Here is a 23,944-nt window from a genome sequence, read left to right as displayed (position 1 = left end):
TACGTCAACACGATGTCGAATATATTGCCTATCGCAACTTGTTAATCCATTTTAAAATTAGACAATATAACCTTTTCACTTTATTCTAGCTAGAAACAGATACAATGCTGTCTGATATGTTCGAACAAAATCAGCCTCCAAAATTCGCCCAGTTGTCAAACGGACTATCGATGGATATGTTCATTGAATCTAGAAATGACTTTGAAAACTTAAATGATGACCAACAAGTTGTCTAGTTGGCTAGCTGGAATTTGTAACAATAGAAAATGTGTTCAAAACATTACATTTTCGTGTTATATCTGTCGAGATCTGAATAATTTGTAAATTTTTGATCAAAAATAGAATTTTTTCCTTTGATCACTTACTGTATCCACTTGACGTAGCATCATTTGATATTTATCCCGTTCGATAATTGCATTTGCAGATGTAAGTAAGACCACCAAATATATTTGCATCGATATTGTCAAAAAACTCAGGGATTCTGTTGAGGAATTTCGCTAAAGTCGCCAGATCATGTTTAAATCCACAGGTGACGTTAAATAATAACGAATATTATCACAAATTAGCTATTGAATAATAACATCCCATGTAATATCAATAAATACTGCGTTTTTTGCATAACATATCACAACAAAGGTATAAGCATATGTTCTGGGTGTTAATAAATAGGCAGAACTGTTATTTTACTCCGTCGTACGTGTGTGGAGTCATAACTTATAATCAGCAAGATTATATTGCAATACGTACGCGACATGTTAAAAGGTTATAAATGTTGGAGACAGTGGTACACACCTTGAAGCAACAAATACCACAGTTCACGTATTATTCTCCACACAATATATTTTAAAACGTTGCATAATGTGTCAGTAACAGTTAGCACGTTTCCCTCAGATTTAACTGTACATACTGGCTGATCATATTTAATCGAACGATCGAAGAACAGGGATTATCATTAGCTGGATAGTGTTTATTGAATCATAAACTACGTCGCGGTGACTATCGTTTAATATACTTGGGTTAGTTTAAATATTTTATCTGTTTTGGTATGTGAGTGTTAGTAAGAAACATGTTATTGTGGGAAAAATGACCATCTACTTCTCCAATATTAATCTAGTATCATCGTCATTGACTCATAGGGTGCAAATATGGAGTCAACAAATCAAGTTGTAATCCAATGCTGACAAAATAAAATTTTTCGATTAATTATAATTACCAATGCTACGTAATCTCGAATAACTGCACGATGACCTCGAAATAAAATGATAAAGATATAAGGTTATCCAAGATTTCGCCTTAAGACATGAAATAATATATATGGAAGCAGTACAGATGCTGGACAACTCACATGATATCAAAGAATGAAGCAAAGCAAACGACACGAACTTAGTATAAGTGCTACCTTTGACTTTAGTTTAAATAGTCCAAATTAATGTTGATTCAGGAAATACAAATTGATGTACTTATCACCCACTGGTCTTGCTTGTGTATTGATATAAGCAGATAGGCAGCGTCCACCATAGCAAAATTGATAAAACAGTGCAGTAAAATGCAGTGTCCATAAGTGAAAAAAGAATGCGCATTATAATGTTAGAAATCTAAGGGAAAACTCATCGATATCCTCCGAGATTAATCCTTTTAATTACTCTAAATATCTGGAATATTAATTATTAGTATTCCTTATAGAGAGCTAGAAAGCCTTCTGACTAAAAATAATAATAATAATAATAATAATGATAATAAACTCGCACATGAATTAATTTGATATTCTAACCTTTTTTGTGATCCACTTTATATAATACTCTCTATATGAATGTTCTTCTGTTTTACACTTCAAAAATAGCACACTAAACTAACAAATAGTTGTAAACCGTCGGGGATTTACAATAATCATTCGATTCCAATAAAACTCACATACGTCTCGGAAAACCATAACTATACCCAGCACACATTTTTGGACTTAAAATCTTTGACCTTTCCGGCTACACCGAATCCCGCCTATTCGTAACATTCTTAACTGTATATTAGCAAGAGTAATTACACTTGAACCGTACCCGGAAAACCACATCACTTTTGATTTACTCGGCCATTATCTTGCTGCTTGGTTATTAAACTAAATATCATACATAAACTGTGGCGTGTGCCATTTCCGTTCGGCTCGGACAGCAAAGTTTCTGTTGACACGTGCCGGGAACCTTATCCTGGACATGAATCACGACTCGCTCATCTTTACGGCGTGATATGTCATGACGCATGTTTGTTCTCGTCTCCTCGAGCGTTCATCATCGCTTTATCAGCTTCATGTTCATGTTAAAAGCAGGAAATATGTAATAAGTAACTCTTATATACAGATAATACCGAAAATTATGTTTTCGCCTTTAATATATTTCATAATAAACACGGAACAACAGAACAAATGCATAGATTAGTCAACCAAATTAACAAAAACTTAAACAATAACACATTGATAAATTGACATCAAGAACCACTACTGTTGAAACATATGCTGACGATACAGCGGTTTTATCATCACAGGAGGATAATAACCACAAGAAACCTCCAACTTCATCTTAAAAAAGTCGAATTGTGGTTGAAAACGTGTCGTATCAAAGCAAAATCTACCCATGTGACATTCACCCTTTGTAGAAGAACATGTCCCTCAGTAAAATTGAATAATCATGAACTTCCGCAAGCAGACAACGTTAAATATCTGGGAGTGTATTTTGATCGACGTTTGGCATAGAAAAAACATATAGTGACAAAACGCAAACAGCTTGAGCTTAAACTAAACCAAATGAATTGACTGATAGGGCGTAAATCTAAATTATCATTAGATAACAAGGCTTTGCTGTATAAGTCACTTCTTAGGCCCATCTGGACATATGGTATTGAACTGTGGGGTAGAACTAATCTACCATAACTATCCTCCAGAGGTTCCAGAATAAAGTGTCGCGAGTCATCGTCGATTTCCCATATTACGTCTCCAACAAACTGATTCAGCGCGATATCCCCTTAGAACCCATAGCGAATGTGATTTGAAGTGTTAGTGCGAAGTACTCTGAAAGACTATTAAGTGCATCCTAATGCACTCGCCAAATAGTTAAACGTGCGCGATGACAGTGTAGTGCATAGGCTCAAACGTAAACTACCATACAATCTGATTAATGGACACATAGTGATATTTAATGATCTCTAGAAGATAAGAATAGTTAGAATAGTATTTAGAGTAAGTTAGGATATACTTCTTACTAAACCAAACCAAATGAAACAGTGGTGTTTACATTATGTGACCGTTATTTATTGAAGTAATATAAAAATGTGGAAAATACAAAATAGATAAAACGGATGGCAGCGGTGTTACCTGGTGACGAGGCTTGGGCAGTCGATGGTGGCACGTCTAAACCAAACGATAGTTGGTAACTGAATGAGTGGAAATCCCCTTCAATAACATCCCAGATAAACGTCTCGGGGTTGCAAGCTATACGTTATCGGGTTCTAGTTGGCGCTGCTGGCACCCCGTCCGTGTTCAACATCTGGGATTATATTTCTGGGTATTTTGTAGACCGTTATTCCACTATGTAAAATTCGTAAAATGCCTCAAGGTCGCTACAGACTTATAGGTGCAAATATGGTGTAGCACTAAATGGTCAGAGCAATCTGATACTGTCAAAACAAAGTTATTCGATTGCCGGCTTGGTGGCGCAAAGGTAAAGGCGACAGGACGGTCCACCTACTGTGGCGATAGTCGTGGGTTCCAATCCTACTGGGCATAGTGATAAATTTATGTTTGTATTTGTTTAATATTTGTGATTTTCCTAGACAAGAGTGCAAAATCCTACAAGGAAAATGATCCCAGTCACGACAGTAACCTGGCTGGGTAAGACCGGATGTCTTCTGGGATGATTTCTCAGTTGGTCGCTCGCCAGTCGGTAGGCTTAATGCCGAGGACCGTGGTTCGGAACCCACGTTAAACTGTAGGTCCAGTCCAGATAAACCCCTAGTTGGTAAAAGGAGATTTTAAAATATATTTAAAAACAGTTATTCGATTAATTGCTGGTGATTATATGTTATGTACTTCTCGCTATAATTATTTGACGCGTCATTTGGTGTTCAAATAGCTCTAAAGATGGTTCCATTCTTATATATGGAAGATTCCCTTCTGGCCCTTGAACCATGGTCTTCGGTATCAAGACATCCGGTCTTATCGAGCAACTGGGACAATTTTCCTTAGCGGATTTTGTACTCTTTCCTAGTGGACAATCATAAACATACATTTACAACTATACCCCTGCAGAATACTAACCCGCGAATATCGCCACACACTCCTGTTTCCTTGGCCACCGCGCCAACCAGGCGGAGGACAACGACATTATCAAGATTTTTTTTGATACGACCTACGATGAAAATGGTTGGCCATTTTCCGCCTCGGCAATAACCCAACAAAGACCTTAACGACCGCCCTTTGTTTTATTGTTTTCTTATTATTATTAAGAAAAGGGATTATACGCAGAAGATTATTTATCGACGTTTCCCTTCCGATGCCTGACCGGACAAACGGTTATTTATAGCAGTATAAAAGTTGGCAGAGGATATAACTTTATAACTGTGGCTTCTTCTATTGTTTGTCTCGGGGCTGAATGATATTTATTGTTCGGAGCGAGGAGAAAAATAAAAATACGCCGCCGTGGCCGAACGTACGGAACACAATGGCATGTAAAATTATGTCGGTTTTTATACGTTACGATTGGGGGGAAGGAGACGGCAAGATGGGAGAACGAAAGGGACACGGTTTCGTGTCCGCCTTCGATCACGTGGACGTATCTCGAACCATATGGGATGTTTTATTGAGACGAGCCTCGTATATTTTTACTGCCTAAAAAGATTTTATTCTCCATATTTTAATCCCGAAACAATCTGGGAATATACATAATATACCGCCAGTTTCGTGGCGCAGTGGTTAAGGCGACAGGATGGTCCCCCTACTGTTGCGATAGTCACGTGTTCGAATCCTGCTGGGGTACAGGTGTAGTTTATGTTTGGAATTGTAACTGTAAATGTTTTTATAGGTAATTACCATCCGCCACACAGTCACGCCAGTAACCCGGCTGGGTAAGACCGTATGTCTTCTGGGATGATTTCCAATTTGGTCACTCACCAACAGGTAGGCCTCTTGCCGAGGACCAGATAAATCCTCATTGGTAAAAGAGAGATTTTAAAATATATCCAAAAAAAATCCACCTATATAAGCACTTTATGGCAAATTTTGACGAAATCCTTAGAAGACATTATTGGATTAAAGATATAATTAATGCATGATATATAAGTCCTTTTCAACCGATCAACAGGAGTTTTTGGTGGAAAGGATTTTACTTCATTTGGTGGCTGTTCAAGTGTTGGATTCACAATAATATCAACCAGTTTCCAAGTATCTAGGACATGTTTCCATTAAATGATTGGCTTAAAATTTGTGTTATAAATAAAACAAAAATAAAATTGTTAAAATTCTTAAGCATAATTTTTTGGTGTTAAATACACAGAATTTTTATTACTAAAATATTAAGATGAGAAAATTAATTTGGCTTAAACATTAAACCGTATGTATGTCTTGATATTTTCAGCAATATATCTATTTTTATATCAAACTTGTTCGAAAATGATAAGATATGGTTAACAATCGTAAATTTTTCTGTTTCAAATTTGAACTTTATAAAATAAATATAGTATTCTACCTGTGCATTGTGTTAATGGAAGTGCAACGATATAGTGAAATTCAAATTATATTTCCTATATAAAATGGTACAATTCATGTAATATAATTATTGTAATGCATATATGTATAAGTTAAAATTACCTATGTGAGACTTCATGATACTTAATCATAACTTATTATCATAATTAGTGACACACCTGATCAAAAATTAAGCTAATATATTTCTGAATGAATCTAATTGTCTGACAAATATCACTTAATGTTAAGCTTCGTCTTTATTTACAGTTATTCATCGTTTACGGTAGCTATTTCTAATTATGTCTGTTATATCAATGTCGATAGATGAAATACTATTAAAATTTTATTGAAATATCATCGTTAATATGATCATAAATCATCAATCGACGTTTGAGTGAAAGTAGTCGGGATTTTCTAGCAGCGAACTAGTACCTATTATTTTTGTCCTGCTGCGACTTCAGCGGAAAAACGGTTTTTAATTAACCGAATAGGATTTGCGTGCTGATAATTAGCGTTAATATGATGCTGAAATTCGAAAAGACGCTATTAAATAAAAGGAAAGTTTTCATCTTGCTTGCGAGTACGCTTGACTCGTTTTTTGTTGTTGTTTTGGAGTATAGTTGTACTTTGGTAAGAGATAACTTACTAATTCTATATAAAACTGTTCTATATTGTATTTTTGATTCAGATATTATTTCTCTATATAGGAAAATTAGAACAAAGGGGCAGTTTATGTAGAAAATATTTAGGAAAAGATTTATGCTTCACTGAGGCTTAGTGAAATATTAATTATTAACGAATTAAATCAAATTTTTCTAGCAATGCGTTACTTTGAGTTGCTACAGATGTGCTATGGAATTAGAGTATTGTATTTCAGTTGTGAAATAACAACAATAACTATATTATATTTAATTATAATATGTGCTTATTGGGGGTTGCAATATATTATGCCCTAATTACAAACCAAATGGTATTGTTGAAGAATTTAATTGCTAAAACATTCTCCCGAAGAAATAATTATTCCTGATTTTATCTTATGATGATTTAGCTTAGATTTTATGATGGTCTGATGTATGTGACTGAGATTTTTTGAAATCTATGAGACATTTTTAATATTGCTGATTAGATATAGAGTTAAAACACAACTACAGATGGTAGTTAAATTTGAGATTTAGCCAAATTTATCTTTAAGAACCCAAGAAAATTAAAATATCAGTGTTAATACATGCATTATTAAAGTATTCCAAATAAAGATATAAATAATATATAGATTCGATTTTTAACATTATTCGATAACTAATACACTAGTTTTAAATGAGTGGCAGTTAGAAATATATATTATGCATAATAATAACTTATATTAAGAAGAAAAATATTATCTGATAAATTGCCATCTCTCACTGCTTCACAGATAAATTTTTTTCTGTTGTTTTTGTTGTTTGTGTAGATCTGATTTTTAGCATAATTCATATGTAATTTTGAGTGATTTTGTTTATTTTAATTTAGTTATTGTAACGATTATTATGTACATATTTTATTTTAAAACGTAGTGGTTTAATGGAACTTCCAGAGATTGCTTTTAAAAGAATACGATATTTAAAAACATATAACAAAATCAAGGAATAATTATTATACCAATTTATGTCGCTCATGGCAAGATGATAATAAATATAGTGTAAAGACAACAATACTTGATGCAAAAAGGTAAACGTTGGAATAACTATCGATTAGGTTTTGTTAATCGTAACATGAATTATATATTAATAATTCATTGCAGACATATAGTTCTTCATACTGGTTTTATCCCTGGTGCATTAGTATTTTCCTCTAAGCCCAAGGGTAATTACCATGGAGAAATGAACCACAACTTGTCTTTGCAATGATTTGAAAATCAGCTTTTAAATAACTTGGAGGGACCATCAGTTATAGTTACGCAAAATGCGCCATATCTGCAATATATATAGTACACTGGTGGATAAAATCCCAACAAGTGCATGAACAAGGGTTGCATTTAAGGAATAGCTTAAAGTACATAAATAAGTTTCGAAGAAGCCATGTTAAAGAATAAACTATTTGAAATTGTTACTCGGTAAATATAAATGAAATATTTGATTGCATTTTATGTCATTTATTTTTTTAGAAATAAGCCTGAGAAAAGATACATAGTAGATCAGATTACTACTGAATGTTATGGCCACAGAGTATTACGTCTTCCTCCCTATCACTGCAATTTTAATCCAATTGGGTTGATAATGGGTATTGCAAAGAATTATTACAATAAACATTAAGGTCGAGGAGGATATTCAAACTAGAAGAACAGAACTGGTCGGGATTTATGGAAAGAGGCATTGCCGAAAGTAACACTTTCGGGTTGTATGAGCTCGATCAGATACATTGAAGAAGAAATTGACAAATGGTAGAATCTTGAGCAAGTTTTTGATATATTGGAAATAAACAGCTTGGTTATAAACTTGATTAGTGTTTCTGAAAGTGACAGTGATTGAATAAAACTTTATGAATATTGGTTTATGATTCAATGCTTACCATTACCAAGACAGGTTCATGGAAGAGCAAACCACTAAAGGTCAGTAAGAGTTAATATACTTTAGTTGTAGGGAATTGTATTATGGAGTTTGAAAGCTCTATGAGCATGTGTTGTTGTTTAGAATATACATGAACATTTGGTTAACATGTATGAGCAGAGGAATAACATTAACTGTTTTGCAGATATGGCAAATGCATTAAAGAGAATGCAGTGATTTTAATGTAGTTTTATCAGTAAAGGTATATACAGGTAACCACAGATATATACAGGTCGACGTGTGTCACTACTGTTTTGAATCCACTATAGCTGTAATATGTGTAGCACGCGCATTTAAACTAGAAGAACATTCTTAGAGGTTTATCTTTATAGCATTGCTTCCCCATAACACTGGACTGAATTATATAAGCTGTATTAAAAATACTGAAATCTCTGAATATCATAATCTGTTTTGCAAATTATGACGTTTACCCACATCGATGACCCAATTCTATATAAACGGAACGTTTACTTTCACTTAATTAGGTCGCCATTAAACGTGCATTTTGATGTTTTATGGCTGATTTCGGTTTGATATGTTCACAATGAGGCGGGTTCATTTTGTTCTTCGTTAGCTGCTCTTGTACCATTCTCCATTTTTACGTAATGCTAAGGAGAACTGTACGTGTATAGTTGCCGGTTACCTAATGTTAAACAATTATACTAGATTTAGACGTAGAAATGATACATATAAGAGTATATATATATACTCTTAGTTCGGATGATCATTTAACCTTTCTTCGTTTTTTTTTCTAACGCCAGTTTGATTGGAATGGTTTTTTGATCGATATAAAGTTTTTCTGGTTATTCATCTGGTACTTTGTGGAATAAAAATTGTTGCTCGATAAAGTATTAGTTCTTTTTTAAACTTTCTAAAATATATGTGGGACACACCGGTCGCTATAGATTCGCTTGGCCGATTTAGATTAAACATTCTATTTTATTCGGTGTCCATTTTCTTGCGCTCAATAGGAATCGATAAATAATATACTTAGTCGTTATGTGGTCTCGGTAATTTTCTTTATCTTTTTACGTTCGCTAATTTTTATAGTAATATAATACGTTCTTAAATCAAGAATATGTTGTAGTACGAAATATTATGAAAGATTATGAGAATTCTTTAATTCTTTCTAAATGGTAGCTGATTAGTTTTTCTGGTATTTTTTTATTATTATTTAATTATTACATTGTTACTATATTGTTGCTGTCGTTTCCGTCTAACCTACAATTTGTCTTTATGATAACTTAAATCTAGGTATATAGCTACGAGGACTCATCGGCCCTATCTCAGTCTCTGGTGAAATAATGTTTATATATATCACTGCTGTATTTTTTATTATATGCACCTCACTACACAACACGACACAAGATCAGATCGTTTGATTCTACAATATTCTCATGAGAATGGAGTCTTTTCTCAAGCCCCCTTGCAATTCTCTTGATTTCTTGACAGACTGTGGGTATCTGAAGGTCTCGATGTAGGTAATCAGTCCTATAGTATTTGGGTGCCCCACAATACCTCTCAGGACTTTGTTCTGAAAAATTTGTATTTTATTTATGTTACTCTTTGCAGAACATCCCCATAATCGAACTCCGTATGTCCATATAGGTTTCAGTATTGGCTTATATAATAGCAATTTATTATGTATTGATAATTGTGACTTTCTTCCAATTATCCAGTACATTTTCCTATAATTCAATTCCAGTTCTGTTCTTTTCTTTTCTTCTTTATATGTTCCTTCCAGCGGAGTTTTGCATCAATATTCATTCCGAGATATTTAGCGTTGTTGCTATATGGAATGACAGTATTATTTAATGATATTGGTGCTTGTACGGTCGGTTTATAGATGAACTGCACATGTACAGATATACTTTCATTAATTTTTATTTTCCAAGCTTGTGTCCAATTATTTATATTATCACTTATATAATATATATATATATATATATGTATATATATATATATATATATATATATGTATATATATATATATATATATATATATATATATATATATATATATATATATATATACATATATATATAAATGCGTGTGGGTTAAAAAAGAGTGAAGAAATCTCAAGCGACAACGTGGTGAAAATGCAAAAAAAATACGATTGAAAAGAACACCGAACACAAAGGGAACATTAATCAGACTGAAACATATCGAGTGGTGTCAAAGCTCTGATAAATATCTTCGCGAAAGCCGCCATCTATCTGCCCTGTCAGGCCGAGAATGGTTACAATAACATCGGCGTCCACAATAAAGCACGCGAACCCAGCGAGAAGAAGAAGAAGAAGAGGATCGACGAGGAGGAAGAGGACGGAGACGTCGACTATTGCGAAACGTTTTTCTTCTTCGCTGTCGGTGACATAACTAATAACCCCCCCGCAGGAATGTGAAACTGATTACTATCTGGTTGTTAACCAGAGATTTTTTTCCGTACGCTTTCTGTACCCGACAAATTTTAGAAAGGAGATTGACAAAAAAAATAACTGGTAATGTTGTCGGTTGATTTTTGTAGGATTCCGGAGATGTACCGTCACTTCCCAGGTCAAATATTTATCGTAATTGTTTTTTTTTTTGGTAATTACATTTAAGGTAATTACAATAAATCTGAAAAGTACCACATGGGCTGCAAAAGTCATAGATGACGCTAGTTTTATTGCATTCGCTGCTTTTTCAGTTAGTACCAATCTTCATAAGAAAGCTGTTAAAATTTCATGATATTGTACTCATAAGTGTGTGAGTTATTGTACTAAGAGTGACACTACCTTTCAAAACTTATCTTATTTCTTATTTGGTTGAATCTGGGATGGGAAAATACCCTTCCAGCAAAGCCATGGCTTGAAAAATATTATATTGTCCGCTCTATTACAAAAAACAACAATAAAATGTTGTTTTGCTGACTTCAAATGTGGTCGTAGAGACACCGTTGATGCAGAACCCAGTGCACGTTCAAATGAGGTGGTAACGCCAGAAAATATTTAAAAAATCAACAAATCGTTTTTAAGATCGAAAAATGAATTTGTGTGAGTTTACTAACCTGGTGAAGATATAAACGGAATGTGCTGATTTTATATTACATGAGCATTTGACTATGTATTTGCTCACTGTTGACCAAAAACAAGAACATCTTGATGATTCTGAGCAGTGTTTGGCCATGTTTAAACGTAACAAACCGAAATTTTTAATTTTTGCGTCCATATGTGGCTATAGATGATACATGGATCCATCACTTCAGTCCTGCATCAAAATGATTATGAGTGGAGTAGACAGCAACTGGTGACATTTCTATTTTGAGACAAAACATAAATCATTGAAATGTTACAGCGGCGCTGGAATGATTGTGTGGCTCTTGATGGAGATTACGTTGATAAATAAAGCCAATTTTCAACAAAAAAAAAACGCATTTTCTTTGTTACGGCTAGGACTTTTGAGTTCACGGGTTATTCTTCATGCATCTGATACAAAATTCTTGACTTGGAGACATATTATTAGAATCTGTGATACTGCATTCGTCAACAATGAAACAAAAATGTATAAACGATTTATTATAGACCAAAAGGGTTCTCTGGATAGTTTGATCAATATGAATGTGCTTTGGGTACACCACCATGTTCTTGAATCAAAATAACATACTAAGCAATGGTTATACACAGCTCTTCAGCTCTAAAATTAATTAAGATTAGACCAAAAGGGTTCTCTGGATAGTTTGATCAATATGAATGTGCTTTGGGTACACCACCAGGTTTTTGAATCAAAATAACATGTTAAGCACTGGTTATACACAGTTCTTCAGCTCTAAAATTAATTAAAATTAAAAGAGTATTTGCATCTATTTTTTGACATCAAAAAGGAATTTTCTTAGGTGAATTAGCTCCAAACAGAATCTATTACGGTAACTTTTAGAACCAGCTTCCATCGGGTTGATAAACAGGATTTGGAATACGTTAGCTAAATGTTTTGCAAATAATTCCGCTCTTTCATCGTTGCGTCGAATCGTTCATTTCAATCATTTTCTGAGTTTCTGAGTTGCTTTCCATAGCGAATAAATTTATTGCAGAGCCTTCAGGTGTCTTCAAAGTATGTCTTAAATCTCAAGGACATCGGATTAGAGCAAGTTGTATACATGACATACATATTACAACTAGATATTGTTCTTTAAGATTTTCTAGATCTAAGATTGCCGGCCTAAACAATATACTTCTAAAATACGGCACAGTTTTAACACTAATTTAACTATTTTTGTTCAAACATTTTTTGCTTTTTCAACCCCCGACTAATTGTTATCGAGCAACTGCACTACTTCGACGTTTTTGACTCTCTTTATATCTTTGCCAAACCAAACTGAGCACTCGTACTTAAAATTCGTACCCTTAAATCTATATGAATGTTTTCAGTTCTAATATACCATGGACTTTAACAATGTCACTCTAGAGCTTAAATACTAAAAATTGTTGAACTCTAACACTAACTAAAGACCGATAGTAACTTTTAATAATAATTAATTTTTTAAAAAATAATTTTTAAATAAAAAAAATCGAAACGATTCTATTTTAATCTTCTACTCATAACAGCGCAGGTCAATAATTATTAATGTAAGTAGAGGCGAAAAAATGTAATATTATGGAGAAACTTTCATAAAGAAGAAAATCCTCTTCGTTTCGTTAATTATATCGTTAAACCGTTAAATTATGAACATATATCATTAAATAAGGAAAAGTCTACCACTAATTGTTGTTTAACCAGAAACAGTTTACTGACCAAGCGATAAACCGACAGTAAATTGGCAGAAAGAAGATTAAATTACAATAATGAAAACAGAATCGAAATATTTTTATGAAATATATATTTTTATAATATATAATATTATACTGAGATTTATTCAAAGAGACAATACTATAAATAGTAATGCTAACACAGGGAAATATATAAATGTTGTTATTTTCCTGTATTTTTTTTTCAATTCTCGTAAAGCAATAAAATAAATGTGATAATCTGAGTTTGACTGTAATGTTTGGCGACTTTCTAATCAGATTTTGTGTTTTAGTAGCTATTACTTACTGGGTAGTCTTATCTCGGAGCTGTAATCTCCCATGTTACAATGATGCAATTCTTTTCCGCAATATTTTATATGTTAAGAGGTGGATTTATAAGATTTTCTCTCTCATAGAAATTATATTTCGATAGTCGTAAACGAAATACATTTAGATCATTCAATAAGAGTTGTTAGTTGTAAAAATTACGTTAATAAGTATAATTTCGCTCAGGTTTGGAGTCAAGAGTAAGAGAACAACTGTGGGTTATATAAAAACAAAATTTGTTAAAATAATGAGGTGTAAATGATAAACTTGCAGGACTAATTCAACAAATATATAGGATAAATATCACAATATGAAATCAGAAACCTTCAATTGGGTGTGGCAGGGCTAAGACAAGACAATGAAATAATAATAAGGAATGTTAAATATACAATATAGGCGTATTAACCAAATAGGGCATAAAAACATGAAAAAAACAGAATTCGGTGCCAGTTTTTGTAGATCACGTAATAATAACAAGGTAACAGGGAATTAGAACACGAAATGATAATGAGTAACATTCAGATTAGGGGAGTAAAATAAAAGCTATAGAAGCCAGGAGATTGAAATCAACGCCAGAAATTGCATTATAAGACAGACTAAACCTAAAATACATACATACACACCTCAAAAGACTACATATAATAAAATCTGTCAGGTAGAATTGCTCGACAAGTTTCATCAAAATTATTTCACAATTCTAGTATATTTATTTCGTTATTTCTTGGTCCATCGATGAAGATATTAGAATTATTACGTCCCTAGTCAAGAGGAAAAGTCGATCTCTTCTTTTTGTTCATCGGGCTCGGTATCTAAATTAAAACGATCCAATTCTCCCACGTTATTAATATCATCAAACGGTACCTACGCCTGCTGGTAGCACTTAAGTCCGTTGGTAATTCGCAGCAATTTCCTCTTATTTTTGTGTCGTCCTTCCCTTTTATTTCAACGAAAGGATGCTCGAAATTGCTCCCTTCCCACCTCCCCATCGGACCCCGTTCGACATTAATCAAAATGCAATAAGGTTCTACGAGATATAATGTTCAGTTATTATAGGCTTATGCATATATATATATACAACTGGGAATCTCGGAAAATTTTCGAAGCGTCTTTATATATTCACATGGTAATTATCATGTAAATTGCTGTAAATTATGCAGAAAGGAATGAAGGCCTCTTAATTTATTGTTTTCCATTTGGTCAACGAAGTGTTAAAGAAAATACTGCATATATATATATATATATATATATATATATATAATCTGATCCTATAGCAATAAATTGATTGTCTACATAGAGAGTAACAGCTCACAATTAGCAAGCCTCAGCCAAGGGGACAACGAAGAACGGTAGCCGCTTATGATCAACTGTGGTCGAGGGAAGTGGGTCAGTTTTAATTTGTAGATAATTTTTGCCTGGTTTATACAGTTAAACTATTTACTAAATTATACAATTTCACTGGATCAGTATTGTAATCATGTTTGAAAAGTATACGAGAGATTGCCTCCGTCAAAATATATAGAGAAGTAGCACGTAGTACCTCTGGACTTTTGTTCGAGCTGTGTCTGCTCAAAATGTATAGAAAAGTTAGGTAAATAGTACGTTTGAACTTCTTTTCAATCTGTGTCTGCTCAAAATGTATAGAAAAGTTAGGTAAATAGTACGTTTGAACTTCTTTTCGAGCTATATCTAATCAAAATGTATTGAGAAGTTAAGTAGATAGTACCTATGAACTTCCGTTCGAGCTGTGTCTACTCAAAATGTATATAAAAGTTAGATAAAAAGTACCTTTGAACTTCTGTTCGAGCTATATCTGATCAAAATGTATTAAGAAGTTAAGTAGATAGTACCTTTGAACTTCTGATCAAAATGTATAGAGAAGTTAAGTACATAGTACCCCTGAACTTCTGTTCGAGCTGTGTCTGATCAAAATGTATAGAGAAGTTAAGTACATAGTACCCCTGAACTTCTGTTCGAGCTGTGTCTGATGAAAATGTATAGAGAAGTTAAGTACATAGTACCTTTGAACTTCTGTTCCAGATATATCTGATCAAAATGTATTGAGAAGTTATGTACATAGTACGTCTGAAATTCTGTTCGAGCTGTCTCTGCTCAAAATGTGTAGAGAAGTCAAGTAAATAGTACCTTTGAACTTCTGTTCAAGCTGTGTCTGATCAAAGTGTAATCAGGACAATGGCGAGGACGCACCGGCAGCTTTTTGTTATCAGATAATCTATCTGTAGACAAATTTTTAGTACTATTTGGGAAAAAAACTGCTGTAAAGTAAAATCTGTTAAATTCTCTTCTGTTTTTATTTCTGTTGTATATATATATATATATATATATATATATATATATATATATATATATATATATATATATATAAACTAAGGATAAAACAGACCAACCCATCTCACTCATTCATCAGTCAGGTAGTTAGAAAAACAGATGGCCGAATAGCCTCTACTGTACTACATAACACATTAAATTACATAACATATTGTTGAAAAATGTTGAAAGATCATCTATAATATCTATAATAATCAAAATAGAGCAAACTTATATTGATAGGGATTTGAACCGGCGTGGATTAACTGTTAAAACCAATATGTGATCTGAAAGCATAAAAATAGAATATAACATCTGAAAAATCACAAAATCACAGGAGAAAATGGACGCAACATCAATTAACCCACAAAATAACCTGAAATACTCCGAACATTCAATCTACAGAAGGATTATATCATCCAAAAATCAAAGAAAGTTTGTTTTAAAATTATTTCGCTGCATATCACCATCGACATACTATTTACGAAAGACTAACTGCCACTTCATAAAAGTAAATAAAATACGGACATTGTGACAACTAATAATTTGGACAGATGTCTTGGAACGGTTTAACTCAGTGGGCCATGAAAACATGTGAATTATATTGTTAACAAGGTACCGTTAGATAAATAGACGTACACTGGGATCCCAATATTGTTGGGAATAAATGACCCGTGGCAAGTGTTAAGTTTAGATTTGCGGGAAAGATTTCCTCGGTCATCGCATACGAATGGTTTTCCATCTAGTACGTACGTCGTTTGGTGTTTAAAATTCATAAATAGAACTGCAGTCGTTGAAAATAACTAATAGGCGCCTAGAACATACACTATACTGTTAAGAACATATGTATTTCAAAAAAACTGAGCCTTTTAAACCTAGAAACCTGCTGAAAACTTGTGTTGAATATAAATCATACTACTCCCAACATCTTAGAAGTTAACAAATAAATCAATTTAATTAAAAACACGATATATTGGTCTCCATTTTAATCAACTAATGAGAATTCCGAAAAATTGTATTGTAAAAGAAGATAGTTCTATTATTTAAGGGATGATTACAAACAAAAATTAAGAATATAAGCTTTCATTTGTATTATAGGTCAATGAAGATTGTACTGGCAGTATCTCTTCTACGGCTAACTGTTTCCATACCTATACATATTAACAATCATATAGATGCTTATTTGTGAGATAGTAAAAAAAACTAAATTATTCCACTTGACAGAATAAACATAGTTTAAGAAATGATAACAAAAAAATTACAGTAAAAGACTTCGTTCATATCACATTGTGTGTGGTATAGTAAAAAAACTATAAATTGGTCTTGTAGTTTTAATATACTAATAAAATGTTTTCCTCAATGAAGAGAAACCATTCCAAAATTAAATGTTACCTAAACTTATCTAAATCATACATTGGAAGAAGTTTTTGCTAACTAAAGATTATTTGTTGAATTAGAATTTTACACTCTTGCTTATAGATAATTTAGTAATACTCTGAGCGGCAGAATTATCCTTATTAGTCTTTTATATAAGAATTACTCTTAAAGCAACACGTGCAATTACCAGTAATGCCTTTCCTTAACCTTCAAAACTCACGTAACTTCTTACATGATCTTAAAAAATCTAGTTGCTAATAATTATGTTACATACTTCGCACCTTCTATGGCATTAATTGAATAAAAAAAAACAATTATTTATAAGCATAACCTTTCAAAACAAAAAAAAGTCTAGTTATATTAAGTAAAAATTACCAAACTCTGTATATCCGCATTTTAACTTACTACAACAAATGTCCAGTTGCAACAATCACTTTTTTACTGTATACTTGGCCCAATGATAATAATATTTGGTAAAACGCTTCGGCTGTGACGAAATCATCGTCCGACATATTCGATATCTCCACCAAAGACAATTTCGACAATTATATCACCTTGAACGATAAAAATTACAAGTTATTATATCGAAACCGTTGATTTTTTGAAAGACGCATACCTCGAAAGGTCGGAATTCGTGAATATTTCTAATTATAATGAGCCTTGAGCGGAAAAAAATGATCTAGGAGAACCAGAGAACGAGGAATATCGAGTTGAAGGTAACAACGAATCTGAAACAACGAAGAGGATCATTAAAAACACGAATATTAATTACAACCAACATCGTTCGTTTAAATTAAAATGTACACGATTCCACCTTGACATTGTCACCATATTTGAGTGGTTATGCAACGTAACCTTTCTTGTAACGCGAACGAAAGTTGTTGTAAAACGTCCGAATTTATTTAATTGTGTTAAATAGGAGTTTTTTGAGGTTATTAGAAGCGTAAAGTTCGAACAAAGGATGCCAAGAGTGAATGATTCATGCCAGCTTATCCCGCAAATAATAATGATGTCGCAACGTGGTGTATTATTTTATACGCAGCTGTTCTAGAAAGTTATTACTAAAAGATGAATATAATTATAAATTTAAACCAACAAACATGTATATTGGGTGTTATTTATGAGTAAGAATCATGTTAAATGTTTTAGTAATAATAATTTCATTTATTATGCATTTTACCGAATAATATATAGAATATTTGTACAGAATAACTTTGAATAGACCATAAATGATACTTTGAACATGAATAGGTAAAAATAATTTCCAGAACTACAGGTGACTGATGAAAAAAATTTAATGATAACAACTCAGATATTAATCCATATTGGAAAATAAAGTAAAATACAGTGGTCATAAATTTTGCATGAAAAACTAATAAAATACTTTTAACGAAAATAGACATTTAATGATACTACAGACAGCCGATGAAAACGCAGATTAAACAAACTCCATTTTGTTAGTATTGTTAAAAAAATAATTTACAGGTGGTCTATGAAAAAAATTAATGCAAAGACAAAGGAAAAATTAATTAATGTACGAATTAAATACAATTCAGAAATATGAGTGTCCAAAAAATAACTGATTACATGAAAATTAGTCTTAAGAAGTTGATATTTTTCAAATGTAATAAGAATATATCAAGCAAAAATATGGTATTATCTAACAAACATCTAAAATGAATGAATGCCTGTTACTATTAAATTTATAGGATATAAAGGTGTTTTAAAAATAAATAGCATTTTAATGTTTTTCCATTCGTTATTAACATACTACAGGTGGTTGATGCAAAATATGAATTAAATGTTTTGTGATAAAAACTTATTATTTAAAAATTTATTACATTAATATTAATGCTACATAAAAAACAGAAACACTAAAATTTAACAATGTTTACGAAAATTCAAAATCTTGTTCAACAATTCCAGTATTTATAAGATTTTAATAATAATAAAACAAAAATAATAATAAACAGCACTACAGGTGCCCGGTGGAAAATACATCTTAGCCATTATTTTGTCTACTAAATGTATATTCTATATGTAAAAATTCATTAATATTGTAATAATTTTATAACTTTCTTTAGTCGATTAAATAATGAATGTAGGTGGTTGAGGAAAAATTGATATATAAACATTTTTTATAACTGAAATGATTTTATTACAAGCTGATTAAGGCGTACAATAAAGTACAAAATTTAACAATCTTTAAGAAATATTCAAACTGTTTCTTCAAGAAAATCCAGCATTTATAACATTTTAGTAATAATAAAACATTTTAATTAACTACAGGTGTCTGATGAAAAATATATCTTTACCATCAAATAGTAAACAATATATGTAAAAGTTAATTAATCTTCTTTATTTTATAACTTTGTTTAGTGAATTAAATGATTAATGCAAGTGGTTGACGAAAAATATATATAAACATATTTATAACTGACATGATTCTACTAGTGGCTGATTAAAACGTATATTTATTATATTTGACTAAAAATATTAATATTTGACAATGTTTAAGAAATATTTAAAATCTTTTTACAACAACTCCAACATTATAGTAATAATAAAACAATATTTTGGTGTCTGATGAAAAATATATCTTAACTATTATATAGTAAACAATATATGTGGTAATCTTCTAATAATTTTATAACTTTCTCCAGTAAATTAACTAATTAATGCAGGTGGTTGATGAAAAATAAATATAAACACTTTTTTATAACAGGAATGGAGAGAAAAATAGAAAACGCCAGAGAGATTGTATTTAAAATAATCATCGCTGTACCGAATTAATTGTCGTAAAGGTGAATCATTCAACAAGGACGTCGGTAGTTTTGCGTTGTAGGGAGGACATTCAACCGTCATGGCAAAATTATGGTTGATGACCACTATACCGGTGACATCGCTGAAAAACCGCATCAGGTTACATGGCGCGTTTACTATACGAAAAGCGAGTACTATGAACGAATCCGTAGTACACTATACAAGACAGATTTAGTATCAAGATACTTACTTATCGTTTTGCTAAATAAGTTTGTGTTGATTTAATTATATGCGATAAATTATATATGCGATTAAAAGATATCGATAATTTTGTTAACCAATATATCCGATCTTTTTTCAAGAATTTTTTTTTAAAATTATGTTTTGGTGCTTATTTTTAAAGACTTGAAATATTTTGGTAAAATATCGATGCTGTTGAATTTGGGTTAATTATCGACAAATAGTTATTTCTACAGTAAACAAACTTACCATCGACTTATTCTTTACACTGAGTCCTGAAAAAAAAAAGAATATACATTAGAAAAATATATTTTCGTCAATATATACGATATTGAAGGTGTTCGTATATATATTATATTTTTAATTTAATATTTCAATTACTCTCTCGATTTTTGTTAAAAAATATTTCCGTTCAATAATAAATAAAGCATTTACATTATTTAAAAGCTCTAGTAGTTATCGTGGGATTATTTTTAATTATGCCATGAATTAGTTTTTTTATGATTAGGTATATTTTTAATTTTTATTTAGTATTTATGGTTATTGTACATCTCTAGTCTTTAGGTTTTCTTTAAGTTTTATTGTATTGCCTATATTTATTATAGTATATTATAGGAAAATAGCAATTATTATATTAAAATACGATAAAACGTTTGTGGGGTATTATTCCATTCCATAGAAAAATTACATTCCTTTTTACAGATCCGCAGAACATTCAAGTATAAAAGTAATTCGACTTCGTTTAAAATGACAGTATTCAGTATTTTATTCTTTTTCTTTTTAACTTAGTACGTGAAGGAATATATACATCTCCGTCTCGCTTATACTACCGTTGGAAAATATAAAACATATAAAATTAAGTGCTCCAAGCAATTATCTCCGTCCTTTCCTCTCACAATTTATACAGTAAAGGGTTCATACATCTTCGTCCGACATCATGAATTTGGAAAAAAAAACAGTCGAACCGTGCATTTGACTGAAAATAGTAAATACTATTTTCAGTCGCTAGTTTTTTGAGTATTGACTGTTTCGACTCTTTTGCGACTATCGGCTGTTTCGACTGTTTTCAATCGATAGTTCCCAACGCTAATAGATGGCTATGTATGTGGCTGGTGGTGCTTACAAATTAAAGCTATTAAGATGTATTTGATTACATATCTACATAAAGATGACTTAAATATATTCCAGTTGATTAGAGTACATTAATGGATAATTAATTACCGTACAATAAACACATGCACGTCATAGATTAAAAAAATAGTAGTTTAAAACCATTCTTTTCGTATCTTTGATCAAGATGTGTTCTGCTGAGGATTCTGCTTGAGCAATTAAGGATTCCTCAAGTGATATAATTAGTTTTCTTACTGTGGATCTTGTTCACCGACGCTTCTAGCTTCTCTAAAAAAAAGGGTTGTTCTAGACAAGAAAAATATTGATTCTTAAAACTACGGTATAGATAATTCCGTTGTTCAATCGTAATTACTTGTCATCTCACGGAGATATGTCTGATATGTATGGTGGTTACCATAAAACGTGTTTCTTTAGAGCTTATACTTATTTTGCTATTGTTATTCATAAAAGAAACAACAAGAAGTCAGACAATTTTGTTCGTAATTTAACGGGATCTACGTTAATATGCAGGAAACACGGCTTGGATGAATAACAACGTTTCCGGAAGGTGATGGTGGTGCGAGCGGCTCTGTCACATGAATTTTAAATTTCCTGCAATAATTGAAAAGGAAAATTCGCCGCCTACTCCGAGCACTCGGTAGGTCAGGTCGCCGCGTGAATAAAAAACGAAGTTCGGCGAGCAAGGTAAAGGAGAACGCGAGTTCCCTACGCCTCTAACCAGAAAATATGGAGCTCTGGGGGCGTGATAATTTCGTATCGAGGGTGAGATAACCGGGATATAGGTATAAATCCCTTGTTCTCTTGATAAATATTGTTGTCCTGGTATAAAAATCAATTTAATATGATTTACGGTGATACAGACTTATTGATGTTTATTTTATATATTGTTATCACTACATAGTATAAAACAAAGTCGCCTTTTCTGTCCCTATATCCCTATGTGCGCTTAAATCTTTAAAACTACGCAACGGATTTTGATGCGGTTTTTTTCAGTAGATAGAGTGATTCAAGAGGAAGGTTTATATGTATAATACATGCATAATATACTAAGGCAACATTGCTAATTTTAGAGGTTTCTAACGTGATGTCGTAAATTAACCTATTTTTTTAGGCTTATTTAGAAATTAGCAAAAACGCTGCCTAACTCTACGAGTTAGATCAAATTAATGTACTACAGTATTGTATACCATAAAAAGGTCTACAAAAAAATCCAAGATGGTATATGTTTATCTTTTAGGGATAAACCACATTAACCATTTTTATTGTTTACTTTTTACGTGAGAAAATGGCTTATTTACGAAGCTATTTTAAGCAATACGGCATTAATCCTTATCGAATTAAGTACCTTAAATACAGTGTGCAATTAATATAGATCAATATGGTTCCTTACAGCATGTAAATTAAACAAATATTTTCGGATATATTACAAATTTAAAATTTGCGTTTAAAAATGTGTAATATAATAAAAATTTGTGAATTTAGATATTCCAAAGATAGCAGGAAATCTTCATAGTAAGTATAGGGGAAGAGGAATTGTTTTACTCCAAATTTAATGCGTGCAGGCCAAGGGCAGTAATGAATGAACCAAAAATACTGGATCGATTTTAATCATGTTTTCATTGAGTGACATAGGCATATATATTTTATGCCCGTGCAAAGTCAGAGCGGGCCGCTATGTTTTTATATACAACGTTCATATTTTTTCTGTAGTGTATTTAATTTAGTATCAGCATTGCACCCGTGCGAAGCCGGGGCGGGTCGCTAGTATGTTATATTTCAGCCACAGTTCATTCGGACATACAGTTGAACCATCCATTATTGTATTTACAAACCAAATTATTAGGGGCAATTTATTATATTTCTTTGAACAAATTATGTTGTTTTTAAAGGGCCATTTTATTTTAAATAGTTACTGGTATCATTAATATTGTTTTTGTGAAGTGACAACACAGTATACGCGCGTCATTTGTCAGTTGTGTAACGTTTACTATTCATTCAGTCAGTATTGTTGTCTAGATATTATAATTTCCTTACTTTTTAACGACTTTTGTATCTAAAACAATAAAAGGTAAGTACTTCTCCGTACAATAATACTTTTGCTATGATTTGTCTACGAGTTTATATTTTATTAATGGTTCGACGCGATTACGTCTTACGGATACGTCTCTAAGAAAATGTAGAGAGATACAAACGTTGTTACCGCACTCCACTCATTCCCAGATAGAGATAGCAGCTCTTGCTGAAGTTTCAAAGTATATATAGCCTTCTCAAGTAAGTTTAATACTAAAGATTGTAACTTGATACCCATATTAAACAACAGATGCATAATTTTAGTCCAGATAAACCTTACCTGACCAAAGACCATATACTAAATTACAATGAAACAATACTTAACTGAGAACAAAATACTGATAATTAATTATTCGTTTATTGTTATTAGTTATTAATTATTTTTCAACGTTTTGCTGCAATAGTAATATATGATAATCCGTTAAAAGCTTTCTAAATATCAAAACTTCTATATTATAAATAAATATTGGGATTTTTAAAATAGATAGCGTCCATATAGTATACATTAACATAACGAGCGAAATGTTTTAAAAAATGATTATTGAACAAACCATGAAGTATATTTGAAAAAGAAGCTTTTAAATTCAGATTATATAATTGTTCTTGTTCACTTTATATTTTTGTATAGCAAAGAACAAGCTAA

At 31.9% G+C, this 23,944-nt stretch overlaps 1 protein-coding gene across 4 annotated transcripts in view; it reads right to left on the bottom strand.

Annotated features, from left to right (window-relative positions):
* sano (CABIT domain-containing protein serrano) overlaps positions 1-23,944 on the bottom strand; it is a 105,715-nt gene that overhangs the window by 31,621 nt on the left and 50,150 nt on the right. For 2 of the 4 annotated variants that reach the window (XM_076411652.1, XM_076411651.1), the window contains one exon: positions 20,350-20,375. The exons of 1 other annotated variant lie outside the window; for it this stretch is intronic. The gene's annotated coding sequence lies outside the window, so the exon portion shown is untranslated. Of the gene's footprint in view, positions 1-1,771; positions 1,908-20,349; positions 20,376-23,944 lie in introns of those variants that run through there. One more of the 4 variants, XM_076411653.1, reaches the window with a different exon arrangement.

This window comes from Rhynchophorus ferrugineus, unplaced genomic scaffold (genome assembly GCF_030347505.1).
Source record: "Rhynchophorus ferrugineus isolate W39M unplaced genomic scaffold, kcgeb_rfMv2 rfM8, whole genome shotgun sequence".
NCBI lineage: Eukaryota > Metazoa > Arthropoda > Insecta > Coleoptera > Curculionidae > Rhynchophorus > Rhynchophorus ferrugineus.
Note: the sequence above shows the minus strand (reverse complement) of the source record. Positions and strands in the feature narration are given on the sequence as shown.